Source organism: Malus domestica, chromosome 07, assembly GCF_042453785.1.
Source record: "Malus domestica chromosome 07, GDT2T_hap1".
NCBI classification, from domain to species: domain Eukaryota; kingdom Viridiplantae; phylum Streptophyta; class Magnoliopsida; order Rosales; family Rosaceae; genus Malus; species Malus domestica.
Genome location: NC_091667.1, coordinates 36,220,012 through 36,234,933, shown reverse-complemented (window position 1 = coordinate 36,234,933; position 14,922 = coordinate 36,220,012). Strand labels below are relative to the sequence as shown.

Genomic DNA, 14,922 nt, shown 5'->3' with positions numbered 1-14,922 from the left:
TATTCGCTGATTTTGTGCATCAACACTACTAACATCGTAAGTTCATTAGTAACCACATCTCTTCGAGTACCCTTGTTTGCACACCCCGCACCTAAAATGTGCACCGTTTCACTTATTTGGAAAGATATTTGGCTGCAAGTGAAGTTATTTAACATTATAATATTGCTTTTCCCATTTGTTTGGTTGTGGAGGTTTGCCAAGAGCTTTGTTTAAACAACAATTGCATGTTTTCCTAATGCAAGTGGATGGGAAGATACATACATTCTGATAGAGGATACTTGGTGAAAGAGGTTAACTTGCTTCTTTTAATTAATAGTTTATTGCAAGTGGTGAAAACATGTGGTGGAAATGCAAGTTCCCCTTTTAATATTATTTCACTATGCAAGCTGGCCAAGCTTCTTTCGAGCAAGTTCATTGTTCTCAGTAAGGTGGCTCTTTCAGATCTCTATATAAAGAAGCAGAGGCAGAAGCATTAAGGACACTCAAACAACCAATCAATCAACTCTACTCAAATCAGCTCATCAACTTCCTTGTAAACATTTAGCTTTAGCCAAGCATCCATTGCTTTCCTTTTTTAAGAGCTCTGCTGCTCACTAGTAGTATCGATCTCATTTGTAGTTTATGTACAACTCATTTTTAGTCATTTAAATTACAAGCAATCTACAATACCAGTAATTTATTTTCCTCTGTCATTCACACTTCCAGCAAGCTTGTGATTTAGTTATTGTTACATTTCTCCATATAAGTAAAGGTCCTTATCTTTAAGGCAAAAAAAGAACCTTGATTTGAGCCATTCCCACTCAATGGCACAATATCTTGTTTGAAGTTGAATTTAGGCATAACTTCAATCATTCAGATCTCGTCTACTAGCTGCATCTAGTAGTGGCACGCTCGCACCCATCAATTTCATGTTTGAGTAAATTCCCGGTATGCCCGAAAGGCCCATGGCGAATTTAGGGAGCAAACAACCCTCCTTATGAACAAAATTACATGAACTTAACCGCATACTAGTAAAACAACTGTTCACTTTTCTGGTATTTCTCATACACCGTTATCCGCAATACGGCTAAACAACGGAGCTTTGTTCATTTCTTCACCGCGGCTTGCTGCTTCACCAACATCCTTTTGCATTTCCAGTCACCAATGTGCGCAGCGGCGTGGCAATGTGATAGCTTCCACAAGCCGCATGGAGCGGCAGAATCGCAAACAAAGCAGTAGCACTGAATTCACTTTTGAGCTGCCAAGTTAAACAATATAAATGGGGAATCAGGGATACATTCACAAGATGCAAATATTTGTAGTTGTAAACTCTGTTACCAGCTCACAGTAGCTCTCATGGGGTGTCGTCTCGAAGGGAAATTTCAGGCAGAGGTAGCATCAGTTCAAATGCACACAAGGCATCAGATATTCGCCAAATTAGCTCATAAATTTACAAAAATTGGAATATGAACAGACAAGCAGAAAAGTTGGAAACTTTCTTATAAATTTTAAATCTTTTGAGGTCAAACACCAGAAGGTTCATAGGCAAAATGTCACAATGGGGTTACAATTTCTAATTCATTTGTTCACCTGCATTTTCCCAGCAACCAAACACAACAACAAAGAAAGAAAATTGATTAAAAATTTCCTTTCTTTTGCAAAACCCTAGAAGGGTCATATGTAAAATGGGGTTATGATTTCAAATTCAATTCTTCACCTGCATTTTCCCAGCAACCGAACAGAAGAAAGAAAATTAAACAGTCACGTTTAGGCTCTCGACACAATCACCACTTCGTTTAAAATGGAAAGGAGGATCGGCATCTATCGAACAGTGACAGTGTCGTGCAAGATTTCAGACGACAACTTGGGCATAATTATAAATTATAAATTATCAATGTCCAAACGTGGTCCATGCCATAATTAAAAATTATTTGGGCCTGAAATTTGTGGTATGGATAATCAATGGAATGACGTCATTTGCTTGCTATTAATCCGAAATTTTTTAGTTGTGACGGGAACACGGATAGTACATCATGTGTTTTTATGCAAATGATGAAAAATTTTAATTTTAAATTATTAACTTTTTAACACACGTAACTTACTATTTATATAAGAACATGTGGTGTACCATTTCGTGTGACGGAAACACTGAAAAATCTCTTCTGTTAATCGGTCACCTACACGAGAAATTTTTCGAAGGACCGGGTACCCAAGCTGACCTGGAGTACCGAGCTAATAATAGACTGACATGTGGCCTGGTTTTTTATTTCATTAAAAAATTCTGTGACTTCGAAACAGTGGTCTCGATAACTGAAAATTGATCTTCAGAAAGAGAAAAAATAGATCTGAAATGATACTGTCATCTTCTCAGTTCCCATAAATTTGATTTCTTCTTTTGATGTTTACTATGCTTCTGCTGTTGACATGTCCTAAACCAAAAAGTGCTTTCGTGGGAGGGGTAGAAGTGCTTTCGGGATGAAGAAGATGGTGATGAAAACTAGAAGTGCTCATCAGCTACATGCCCATTATTTCTATTGGATGTTTCTTTCTCTCCAATTGCTCCAGAGATGGATATGAATGTGATTTTCTTTAGGAAGATGAAAAGGTCAGAGAGAAAGAGAGTCAGAGAGACGAGAAATTTTTCCACCATGAACACCCACTGGATATCCAGTTTTCATCTTCTCCTTCTTCTCTAGTCATGCCCAACTAGAGTATGATTTTGAAGGAGATGGCAGAATTTAAAATTAATAGTTGAGTCATGATTTTGAATAATGTAAATGCAAAAATCTTCTTTGTTTTTCAGTTTCCCGAGAAGGGAGAGAGGAAGGAGAGACTATTGGGGGGAGAGAGAGAGACAGAGAGAGAGGAAGGAGAGACTAGTAGGTGAGTATTAAAAATCAATAGGTGTCAAGTTATGGTTGATGAAACTTCAGATCAGCTAATGGACTCGGAACATGGAAAAATTTCTTCACGTACACGTCACCGTGGAAAAGGAAAAGAAGAAGAAAATTAGATCATGATTACAAATTGTATGATTGATTGATTGAAACAAGTGTACACGATAGGGATTAGTGAGTGGATTTGTTTGTTTATTGCATCATTACTTACGTATTCGGAGTAGTATAAGTCGTGATTAAGAATCATATCTGATTGTTTTGATATAGAATTTTATTCTTGATTATTTATGTGTGACATACCTTGTTTCAACATGAGATTCACTTATTTTTTCCATTACCTAATAGAGGATGTACTTTAAAAAATTATTTATTGAATTATTTATCCTTGATGAATGTTTATTTCACTTATTTTTTCCATTACTTAATAGAGGATGTACTTTAAAAAATTATTTATTGAATTATTTATCCTTGATGAATGTTTATTTCTTAAATAGGATTCTTTGAACTGCAAGTATTTTATTTTTTGTATATCTTTGTAATCATTGATAGTTATAATTATGTCGATGCGTGCTTCCTCAAGATGAGAGAAACAAAAATTATAACTTGTTACAATATGTAGTTTATTCCATTACATACCTGAAATATTATTTATTAACTTATTTATCCTTAATGATTTATTGAATTATTTATCCTTGATGAATGTTTATTTACTAAATAGGATTCTTTGAACGGCAAGTATTTTATTTTTTGTATATTTTTGTAATCATTGATAGTTATAACCATGTGGATGCGTGCTTCCTCAAGATAAGAGAAACAAAAATGATAACTTGTTACAATATGTAGTTTATTCCATTACATACCTAAAATATTATTTATTAACTTATTTATCCTTAATGAATGCCGCTATTCGAAGGTTTGAATCTTTCAATTCAAGAACATACCTGACCCACGATCCTTTTATTATGTATTTCCTAAATAGGTTTTTTTGGGCCCTAATTATAACTTATTACAATATAGAGAACTGGTTATACATGGGACATGAATTTTTTATGACTTTAAAGAGATTATTCACCATTATAGAGTATTGCTTTCAAAAAAATTACTGTATATATCATGAAAGAGAACAATACTATAACCTTACATATCCATTCCCCATAAACCTGTTAAGGGTATGGACATCTTTGTATTTTGCTTTGTTAGAAGCTTCGGCCACCAAATTACAAACGATAATGGTGGATGAAGGATTCTGTCTGGGAGAATAAATGTTGCACGTTACTCAAATAGTTAAATTTAAAACCCTTTGATGCAATCTCCACCGTTCATGTCAAGAGAACAAATATATCTTATAGTAGTGCTAATAATGTATTTAGTGGAACATTCAACATCTATCTATTATATATATATATATATATATATATATATATATATATATATATATGTATGTATGTATGTATGTATGTATGTATGTATGTATGTCTGTATTATATATATATATAGCGAATAGGGCAATGAATACTGTTGATTTGGTGTCACGGCTTCGACAAAAATATATTAGGACAAAATTGCCTCTCAACCAAAAAAATCCAGAAGCAGTCCAATATAATATATCAAATAATGCATGGGTAATTTGGTAATTTGGTTATCATAAAATAAAATATAAATATAAATGAGAAGAGAGAAAGGAATAAGGATGAGTGAAAGTTGATGGTGCCCACGTGAAGGAGAATAAAAAATATAATAAAAATAAGAAAAATCATGAATGTTGTGTTTAAAACATCTTAAGAGGCGCGTAATGCCGGTGATAAATTAGTACATTTTTTTTTCTTTTTATTTTATTTTAAATAGGCTAGCAATAATGTGATTCAATCAGATGTTCATGAAATATTATTTTCTCTATTTTTAAATATGTTCACAACATCTTAAGAGGCGTGTAATGTCGGTTATAAAAAATGTCTTTCTCACGCGGATAATAATGTGATTAAATTAGTTGTCAAATAATTTTTTTTAACAAACGATATTATCTATACTAAAGGGATGAGGAGTGGACTTAGCCTCACAATGGGCTAGCAATAGTATGATTCAATCAGTTGTTTATTAACATTAAATTAGTTATTTTTTTTAACAAACAATATTATTTACACTAAGGGGGAGGGGTGTGCTTAGCCTCATAATGGGCTAGCAATAGTGTGATTTAATTAGTTGTTTACGAAATATTATTTTCTCTATTCTTAATGTAAATTCTATAGAGACCGATTTATTATGTGGATTCAGTTGCTTTAATTGGTTTATGAGGGGTTTCTTCTAGCGTGATGTAAAACTATTCATTTGCTTCAAATATTTGACTTTTCTTTTGTTAATTTACGCATATAAATACATTTAAAATGTGGAAGTCGTGCGTAGCATGCCGTGATTCAAAAAAATGTCTTATGTACGCGCTCTACACTAAGGGGGAAGGGATGAGCTTAGCCTCACAATAGTCTAGCAATAATGGGATTCAATCAGTTGTTCATTTAATATTATTTTCTCTATTCTTAATGTAAATTATATAGAGACCGATTTTATTATGTGAATTCAGCTGCTTTAATTGGTTTATGAGGGGTTTCTTCTAACATGATCTAAGATTATTCATTTAATCAAATATTTGACTTTCCTTTTGTCAATTTACGCATATAAATACATTTAAAACGTATAAGTCGCAAGTAGCACGCTGTGATTAAAAAAATGCCTTCTGCAAGCGTAAGAAGGCCTACATGAAGGCTAGTCATATCTTAATACATCATACTTTAGGCATTTGTATTGTGGAAAGCGCAAACTAATCAATGAAAATCTAAATTGGTGAGCAAATATTTTAATTAAACATTTTGCACAACTAATCTCTCTTAAATTTTTAATACTTTTGCATGGTTGGTGAAGAAGTTTTGTTAATGGTTGGTGAAGACGTTTTTTTAAAGAGGGGAGACCTTTGTACCTCTTTTGGTTCTAGAAAGATTACTTTTCTTCGGAAATGGATCATTTTCGGATCTCTTTCACCTAATCCACCAAGTTTGAGGATTCGGGCCATTGAAATTTGATCCAACGGCAAAAGTTATTATAACTTTTAAAGTGGGTCCCTGTTTGTAGCCGTTGGATCAAATTTCAATGGTCCGAATCCCCGGACTTCATGAATTAGGAGGAATGGATCCGAAGAGGATCATTTTCCCTTTTCTTCCAAACAAAAAGAGAGCAATCCAACTAAGAGGTGGAATTGGAATTTGTTTTTGTCACCAAGAGCTGCATCCGATCTGTCGTCAACATGTTCAAAATATTAGAAGAGATGTGACAGTGATTCCCTGTTGTTTGTCAAACCCTAGCCAATTAAATAATACCATTTATCGATTTACCTCATGGAGTTTGAGAGTCCGGATCCGAGGATCTGTGAATTGTGTCCATTCATCATACATCGTACAGTTAGAAATCATTTTAAATATTTTTATTTAAAAATAAACATAAATAGTACTTGACAAAAATTGACCGCATGATGTGCTATAAACGGACACAATTTACGGATCCCCATGATCCTTACCAAAAGATTCAGAGAGAGTGATTAGTTTGAGCAGATATTGACATTAACATAGTATTATTCAAAGTCCAGAAATTATTAACCTTTTTTGTTTGGTCATTGAAATGATCAATTTCCATAGGATTATTTAGATTAATTTTGAAACTGATTCAAATCGTTTATGTGTGTGAGACTCACAAAACAACAATGGTAATAAGGGCAAGTCCACTATTCTCAATTGCTCAAGCAGTTGGGTGACTAAATCCCTCAAAACCCCCAAAATCCTTTCCACCCCACCCCAATGAGTCGAGCTACAGTGGAAGGAAGCAGAATCCGACTGCTTAATCGAGCATGAATAGCCCAACTCAGCGCCTAAGTGGAACTGGCGTTAGCCATGTTTTATTATTATTATTTTTGTGTGTTAGGCGCACGTAGTTTACGTGCTTGTGAGGCGAGTCAAGCGACCAAACCTGCAATGTTGGGGCCCTCACTGCAAGCACACTCAACCCTTAGCAATTCATGTGTGTATTTGTTTTATAAAAACTTCAGGTTTCAAAGGCACTAAATTTGAAACTATAGGTTATGTGGAGCCAAAAATAATCACAAGGCAACATGTGGATTTTTAGGTAAAAATGACAAAATTACCCTCAAGGCACACCGGGACTCCTACACACGAGTAGTGGGTAATCATCCCTCAATCAAGTCAAAAGTGTCCAAAATAGGTAATAATTCGAAACCTATTTCATCCATCCTCATCAAATCCTCTCCACAAGGTAACTCCCAAATCATTCATCTTTGATTATATTAATTAGCTAATCAATTAGGAAATTATTCTATTAATTAGCTAATTAATTGATTTATTATTCAATTATTCATAATTGGCTACAAATCATGAACCTCACCCAAAATACCAACCAAGTGGCCGGTCCTCCTCCTCCTAAAGGGGCCGGCCACACCCCTATAAATACTACCTCATTCTCTCCAAAACTCAATTTCAATTCTCTTGCTAAATTCTCCAAACATTTTTCCCTCAAAATTCTAACTTTGACATCGGAGGTTCTTCGGCCAAAGCCCCCTCCATTCATCGTGGACACGTGAGGCTCTTGACCTTGACCTAAGGTGTTATTTATTTTGTAGGTGTAGTTTTGTCCAAGAACAAGGAGGAAGAAATTTGTATCCACAAGTTCAATTTGTTTTATGAACTTCTGGTTCATAAAAGGAGGTATCTGTAAGAACACAAAATACAATAAACAACTAAGTGTAGTGGATTTAGATTGCTTCAGGAACTCAAGTGTGAGTGCTTCGGAACTACGAAATGGAGTCAACAGGTTAAAGAAAAGAAATAATTTACTGAATCGTTAATTGCCAAAAAGTGGGCTTCAGGCCAATAATTTTGGATTAATTGTCAGATTAATGGACTACTAGTCACTTTAAATAATTTAATAGATCATAACCATTCAGGTTTGATCGTAGAAGAAAAATAATAATAACATTCAGGTTAATATTAGCGGGAATGCCAAAGAATAACATTGGTTTCGAAAAATTATAGCCCAATCCCAGTGGGCTAGGGTATCGTGTACAAGGCAAGGCCCTAAAAAGGCTTAGTAGGCCACATGTTGGTTGTAAGATAGCCCAATCATGGCTGCAGGCCACGAGTCGTAGGTCTGGGATAGGCCTAGCAGCTAGACTGTTGGTTCTAAGCCACAAAAAGGTGCGGGGAGTACAGGCCCAACATAGGGCTTGCCTGGGATAGGTGCGTATGAAGCCCAGCCGCGGGCTAGCTTCAATTTGGGCTATGTGTAGTGCAAACCCAGCAGCCTAAGACTGTTGGCAGGTTTGGGCCAGGGACTAGGGACAAAGCCCAACAACTCAAAAGTTGTTGGTTTGGGCGGGAGGGGTTGCGGGCCTACGGTAAACCTTACCAGGCCGATGCCTGGTGTCCGTGTAGGCGTAGCAAAGCCTAAAGGGTTGCTGCATAGTCTAGATGTCAAAACGACGTCATTCCAGGGGGCGTGCTCAACACGGCTGGCTGCAAGCCAGCAGTGGTGCTCTGGTGGCATGACGGCAAGCCGCGACCTATGCTGCAAGAATCCCAGTATTTTTTTTTTAAATTTGTTTTTTCAAATTCTAGGGTTAAAAACCCTAATTGCTTCTAAATTAATTTCGATGCTTTGACTCACAAATTCCACATAGTATAATTGCGTATTGCATGAACAAGTATATGTGTGTGTGTGTATATATATTGACAAAATATATGAACCCATATGCAATATATATAATTGAAAGGAAAATATAAATATAGGGTGTTCATACATCATGGGGAATGCTTTCATGTTTCACGGTCGTTTCAAATATCTTAATTTATTTTAAAGAAACCTGATTGGCAGAAAACAACTAAGCCTTTGAATTTCTAGAATATCCTTCTCTAAAAGCCGGAATTGCATCTCCAATGCGTTGTATCACGTACAACAAAGAAAAATTAAATCGAATCAATAACATGTAGATCAATTCAATAAAATAATAAAGTAATCATAAAAAGAATGATTAAAATGTAATACTTCCATGATTGAAGAACAAACTCTCTGTAGCGCAGCGTCAAGAGTGTGTTGATAACATGCTGTAGGCATAATTTACTGAAAAGTTAAGAGAGAGTGCTGCATAGAAAGAGAAGAGATAGATGTGTAATTGTGAGATATGTTCTATTCCACCCCATTGTGCCTTTATTTATAATAGTAGGAAAGGTAAATTCCTTACCCCAATAGGATTACAACTCTAATAGGATAATATCTAACCCTAGAGAATATTTCAAGATACCTCTAGATACACTATGATTTACACAATCACATTCATAATTTAATAAGACTACAACAATTATCACATATTTTTTAATTATTTGTTTCCTATTTGTAAATTGCCAAGACAACCGATCCCTTTCATGGATTAGTCAGGACAACACAAACGATGGCAATGACATCATCTCAATTTAGTATATTATCTTTTGAGCTTGACGAAAATATGATGCTTGATAAAAAATACTGTAAGGATTTATATGGAATGTGTTATCATCACGTGTCGTTTCATTTTTATTATATAATGTTAGTGTAAATTATTTTAGACATTTTATTACATTATTGAACTAAAGTAATACAATAACGATAAATTCGTTCCATGCAAATTGTTCTTTTATAGTTTGTCCAATGTCGTTCCAGCCTCTTTGTTTCATTTCACAATTGCTTAGATTAAGTAACTTGTTTTGCCGAATCAACTAGGGAGAAAAACTTTGGACTTAAAAACTTTTCAAACACCATAACATATAATAAATAAATGACAACAACCTTATTGTAAACTATGCTCTATCACCAGCTACAAGGACTTCAAAAGGGAGCAATTCACTATTTTTTTTCCAGTTCTCCCAACTTCAACTCCAAGAGAACAATATATCAGTAGACATACTGGTGTGAAATGCGTTTGCGTTAATTTAAACCATCGAGTATAACATTGTATTGAAGAAAACTACACTTTTTGATAGGAAAGTTTTGGATTTGTAAAGGGCCTGCAAGCCAACAAGACTTTCCGTTTTGTGTTGATAAACGTTTATCGTACGCATTATTATTCTTACGTTGTAAAGAGGTTGTTTCCACAACTTGAACCCATGACTTTCCGGTTACACAGGATCAACATTTCTATTGTGCCCTGACTCGCCATCAAAGTTTGGATATGTAAATAATCATTAAGTTTGTTCATATATTTTTCAAAAACAAATCTAAGAGAGAAAAATATTAAACACAATACCTTAAGGGAATTTTTATTAGCACTTCAAAAATCTCATTTTACATTCCTTTTAAGTGTATTTTTCTTTTTAATTATAGAAAATTTGGAGTGCTAAATGAGATTTTTGGAGTGCTAATAACAAATTTTTACCTTAAATATAAGTATAAATACTCTTAAGGATCCCTAAAAGGAAATAAAACAAAACAAAACCAGATAAAGAGTATAGTATAAAGTTAGACTTAAAAGGTAAGACCTGTGGGAGGCATGTGGGGTCCTGCATGGTGGTTGAAAACTTGGTACCACATGAAAGGCATGTTTACCAAAGGGGAATGGGATGGTGGGAACTAAAATTGCACATATCCCCAATCATTCTAGCGGTTACCAAACCATCAGGAATTCAAATAATTGTGGGACCAGCACAAAATCAGGAATTCAACTCTTGAAATGTCGGAGTCCAATTCTTGAGTGGGATGAGGTATTTGAATTCCTAGAAATGGTGTACATCAAGAATCCAAATTTTATAAAGGTAATACCCTCAAACTCCAAAGATGAGAACGGTGCCAGTGTTTGCAACCGTTGTGATTGTGATAGTTGGCCATAGGTGGGTGTTGCCTTCAAGCCATTGCTTAACAAGGCTCGCGTTCTCGATGAAGACCAAAGAAAAGGAAAGATAGTGGTCTCGCGATCAGGGGTGGGTCGGTAGCAGATAAAGATGGGGACGAGAGAGAGATGCCTGGGGAATTTTGGAAAGGGGTGGGTCAGCAAAGAAAGATGGGGAAGATAGGGGAAGAGAGAGAGATGTGCCTGGGAAATTTAGAAATGGATGGGTCGGCACAACAGCAGAGAGGATAGTGAGTGAATTTTTTTTTCTTGGAGTTTATTTTATGTTGGTAACTGATAAGGACCAATGAAAGAATAAAAGTTACTAGAAAATGAAAAAAATAGTTATTCTCTCTACTGAAAAATGAAAGAATATTAGTTTTACTAAAAATAATTAGATATAAAATAAATTAATTACAATAGGCGTATTTTAGTAATCACATTAATTTTTATTCCGATTCATGTGAATTAGTAAACAATTTTTATATATCAATATCATTCATACTTTGATTTCAACCAATTTTAGTAAACGCCTTTAACATGAACTTGATTATGATTTCACCTCATTCCAATTCCTTCTCAATTCATTTCCTTCTCAATTCAGCTCCTCTCAATCTAATTACGGATTAATAAGGCAAGGTGGTGGGTGAGTAAACAAATCCTTATATATTATTAATAAGGCAAGGTGGTGGGTGACTAAATAAATCCTTATATATTGCTAGTTAGCACACCCATCTCTTCTACCCTCATTCCTCCTCGTCATCTCCTCATCTCCTCTTCTCTCTCTCTCTCTCTCTCTCTCTCTCTCTCTCTCTCTCTCTCTCTCTCTCTCTCCCAACACCAAATCCAAAAAATGGGATCGACCGGAGAAGCTCAGACGACTCCAACCCAAGTCTCCGACGAAGAAACAAACCTCTTCGCCATGCAGCTAGTCAACGCCCCCTTTCTCCCCATAGTGCTCAAGGCAGCCCTCGAGCTCGACCTCCTCGAGATCATGGCGAAAGCCGGGCTTGGCACTTTCGTTTCTCCGACGGACTTAGCTTCGCAGTTGCCGACCAAGAACCCTGACGACCCCGTCATGCTGGACCGCATGATGCACCTCCTGGTCAGCTACTCCATCCTCACTTACTCCCTCAGCATGCTTCCCGACGACAATGTCGAGCGGTTGTACGGCCTCGGCCCCATCTGCAAGTTCTTGACATAAAACGAGGATGGTGTTTCCATTGCTCCTCTTTGCCTCATGAGTCAGGACAAGGTCCTTATGGAGAGCTGGTAATTACCACTCTTTTTCTTAATTTATCAGGAAAACTAATGAAAATGACTTGAAAACTTTGAGTTTTAACGATAAGCACAAAATAAAGGGTAAAGTGAATAGTACCAGAATTGAACTTTTTAGTGTAAAAATGTGGTTTTTCGTTAAAGTGAACAGTACCGGGAACTTTTTATTAAAGTTCCTAATTTATCATCCTAATTTGATCCTAAACCAACATTAATAATGGGTTTTAAACAGGTTCATCATAATAAAATCATAAAAATGTTACTAAATGTGAGTTGGGCCTTGAGTATGTGACTGTTATCTATATTTTTAGGGGGTTATTAAGTAGACTAATTTGTTAAACTAAATTTGCAAGTTAAATTATGTGCTATCAATAACAAATAACGTTAATAAACATTTAAGTAATAATCTAATCATCACAACTATATCATTTAATTTACAACATTTAGTTTAAAAATTTAGTCTCTCTAGCATTACCCTTATTAGTAGAGTAGAGTAATGTTATGGAGACTATCTATTTAATACATAATTTATAAGAGAAATGCTAAGAGGCCTCTCTAAAAGTGACACTTTCCATAAACTCTCTGCCACTTTACAGTTTAACGTTAATTTTCTTATCAACATTATAAAACATTTTGCCAAAAACATGAGGTGTCAGAGAGTCCATTGAGAGTTGCCTTAACATTTCTCATTTTATAAACTATATAATGTGTTTATTGATATTTTGATTAACATGTTTATTTTTATTGGTGACACATCAAATCAGTTACAAATTTTGTCTAAAAGGTTAATCTACCCAACATTATCCTTTGTACTAAGATATATGATACAAAGATTCTATCAAAATGAGACTTTCTATAAACTCTCTACCACCTCAATTTCCATTCATTTTTTGTACCAATATTATAAAATTTATGCTAAAAACATAAGTTGTCAGAGAATCCATGGAGAGTCTGCTTAACATTTCTTTATGGGAAATTAAGGAGATTCTTCATAGACCATCCGTCTCTCATATTTTTGACACATTTTTTATACCAACATTATAAAATATTATGTCAAAAAATAATATGACGAAGAGTCCGTAAGATATTCCACTGTAAAAGAGTCTACTTAACCTTTCTCTTTATCTTTCTCTACTATTTTCTTCTTTGTTCATATTACTTTTGCCCGATTTGGTCGTTGGGGACAGACATGACTGGAAATTGATCATTCTTGTACAGTTTGAGGAATTTTGTAAAGGAACATATGTTTAATTTAAACAAGTTAGAAAAAAAATGTAGGATAATCTAATTATATCTTAACATTTTTCCTTTGTATGACTCCATTGTTTAACACTTTAATTATTCTATTCTTCCATAAAGCTCGAATGTGAGTTAGGTTAATTTGCTAGAGGTGATTTAAATCCCCTCCTCCATCATTTTCGTAAGAATGTCGGAATAAAACTGTATACTCGAACATAAGAGGATACTGCCTTGCTAAATAGCGTAATCCACATCAATACAAGAATTATGTCAACAATTCCTTATTATTTGATGCTTGTGAGTTATTAACTTCGACTTGCCTCATGTCATAGATTAAGGGTATCAACTTCGACTTGCCTCATGTCATAGAAGATGCTCCCAAATTTCTTGGTATGTTCTTCATTTTGATAATGCTTATAGTTCAATTACTTAAAATCATTTACCTTTACCTCTATCTCTCTCAAGTTCGATTTCTCCTCCCTTAATATTGCTTATGTTTGTACTATTATCATTTATCCTAATGAATATGAGATCTATGGATGTTGGATGTAGGTGTGGAGCATGTTGGAGGAGACATGTTTGCAAGTGTTCCAAAGGGAGATGCAATTTTCATGAAGGTTTGTTATTATTTATCAAAAAGAGAGTTGATGACTACTTTGTAGTGCTAATATCAATTTCTTATAAGAGCTTAGTTGCATAATAATTTGGAACTAGTCACAAATCATGTATGCAATCTTACAGTCGATATGTCACGACTAGAGTGACGATCATTGCTTGAAATTTTTGAAGAACTGTTATACCGCACTCCCTGACAATGGGAAGGAGATTCTTGCTGAAGGCATTCTTCCAGTAGCTGCAGACAGCAGCCTGGCCACCAAGGGAGTTGTCAATCTCGACGTGATCATGTAAGGTTACAACCCCGGAGGAAAAGAGCGGACGGAGAAGGAGTTTGAGGCCTTGGCTAAGGGATCTGGATTCAAAGGCTTCCGCGTCATCTGCTCCGCTTTCAACACCTATGTCATTGAGTTTCTTAAGAAGATTTGAGTATAACTTTGGCAGTGGTATACAAGCTGCCGTCTGCATTCGTATTGCTTTTATTTTGATATGGTGGTCGCACGTTTTTCACCATAACTAGGTTTATAACAAACAAAAAAATGTAATAAAAAAGTGATTTTATGTTCGTTGTATGTTATAAATTTGGATTCATAAGCTTGCAATGGGGTGTAAAACATGAAAAAACCTGGTGTATGACGGACAGAGCATGTGTCTGTGCTGCCATAAAGAAAAAATAAAGACCTATCCTCTGTGAGAGTTTTTTGCGGGCGTATCAGAGCATCGTCTTGTGGGCAAATGAATGAAGCTATTGTGAGCCTCGCTCTAACAGTATTGTCTGGGAGAAAAAATGTTGCACGTTACTCAAATAGTTTAATTTAAAACCCCTTGATGCAATCTCCACCGTTCATGTCAAGACAACAAATATATCTTATAGTAGTGATGATATGATAATGTATTTAGTGGAACATTCAACATCTATCTATTATATATATCTTGTAGTAGTGATGATAATGTATTTAGTGGAACGTTCAACATCTATCTATTATATATATATATATATATATA

The 14,922-nt window shown here is 35.0% G+C and overlaps 1 long non-coding RNA gene across 1 annotated transcript; it reads left to right on the top strand.

Annotated features, from left to right (window-relative positions):
• Window positions 1-11,570: 11,570 nt before the first annotated feature.
• LOC103410397 (uncharacterized) lies at window positions 11,571-14,621 on the top strand. Its single transcript, XR_011582948.1, has 3 exons — window positions 11,571-12,057; window positions 13,635-13,692; window positions 13,855-14,621. It is a non-coding gene; the product is annotated as an uncharacterized lncRNA (long non-coding RNA).
• The last annotated feature ends 301 nt before the right edge of the window (window positions 14,622-14,922 follow it).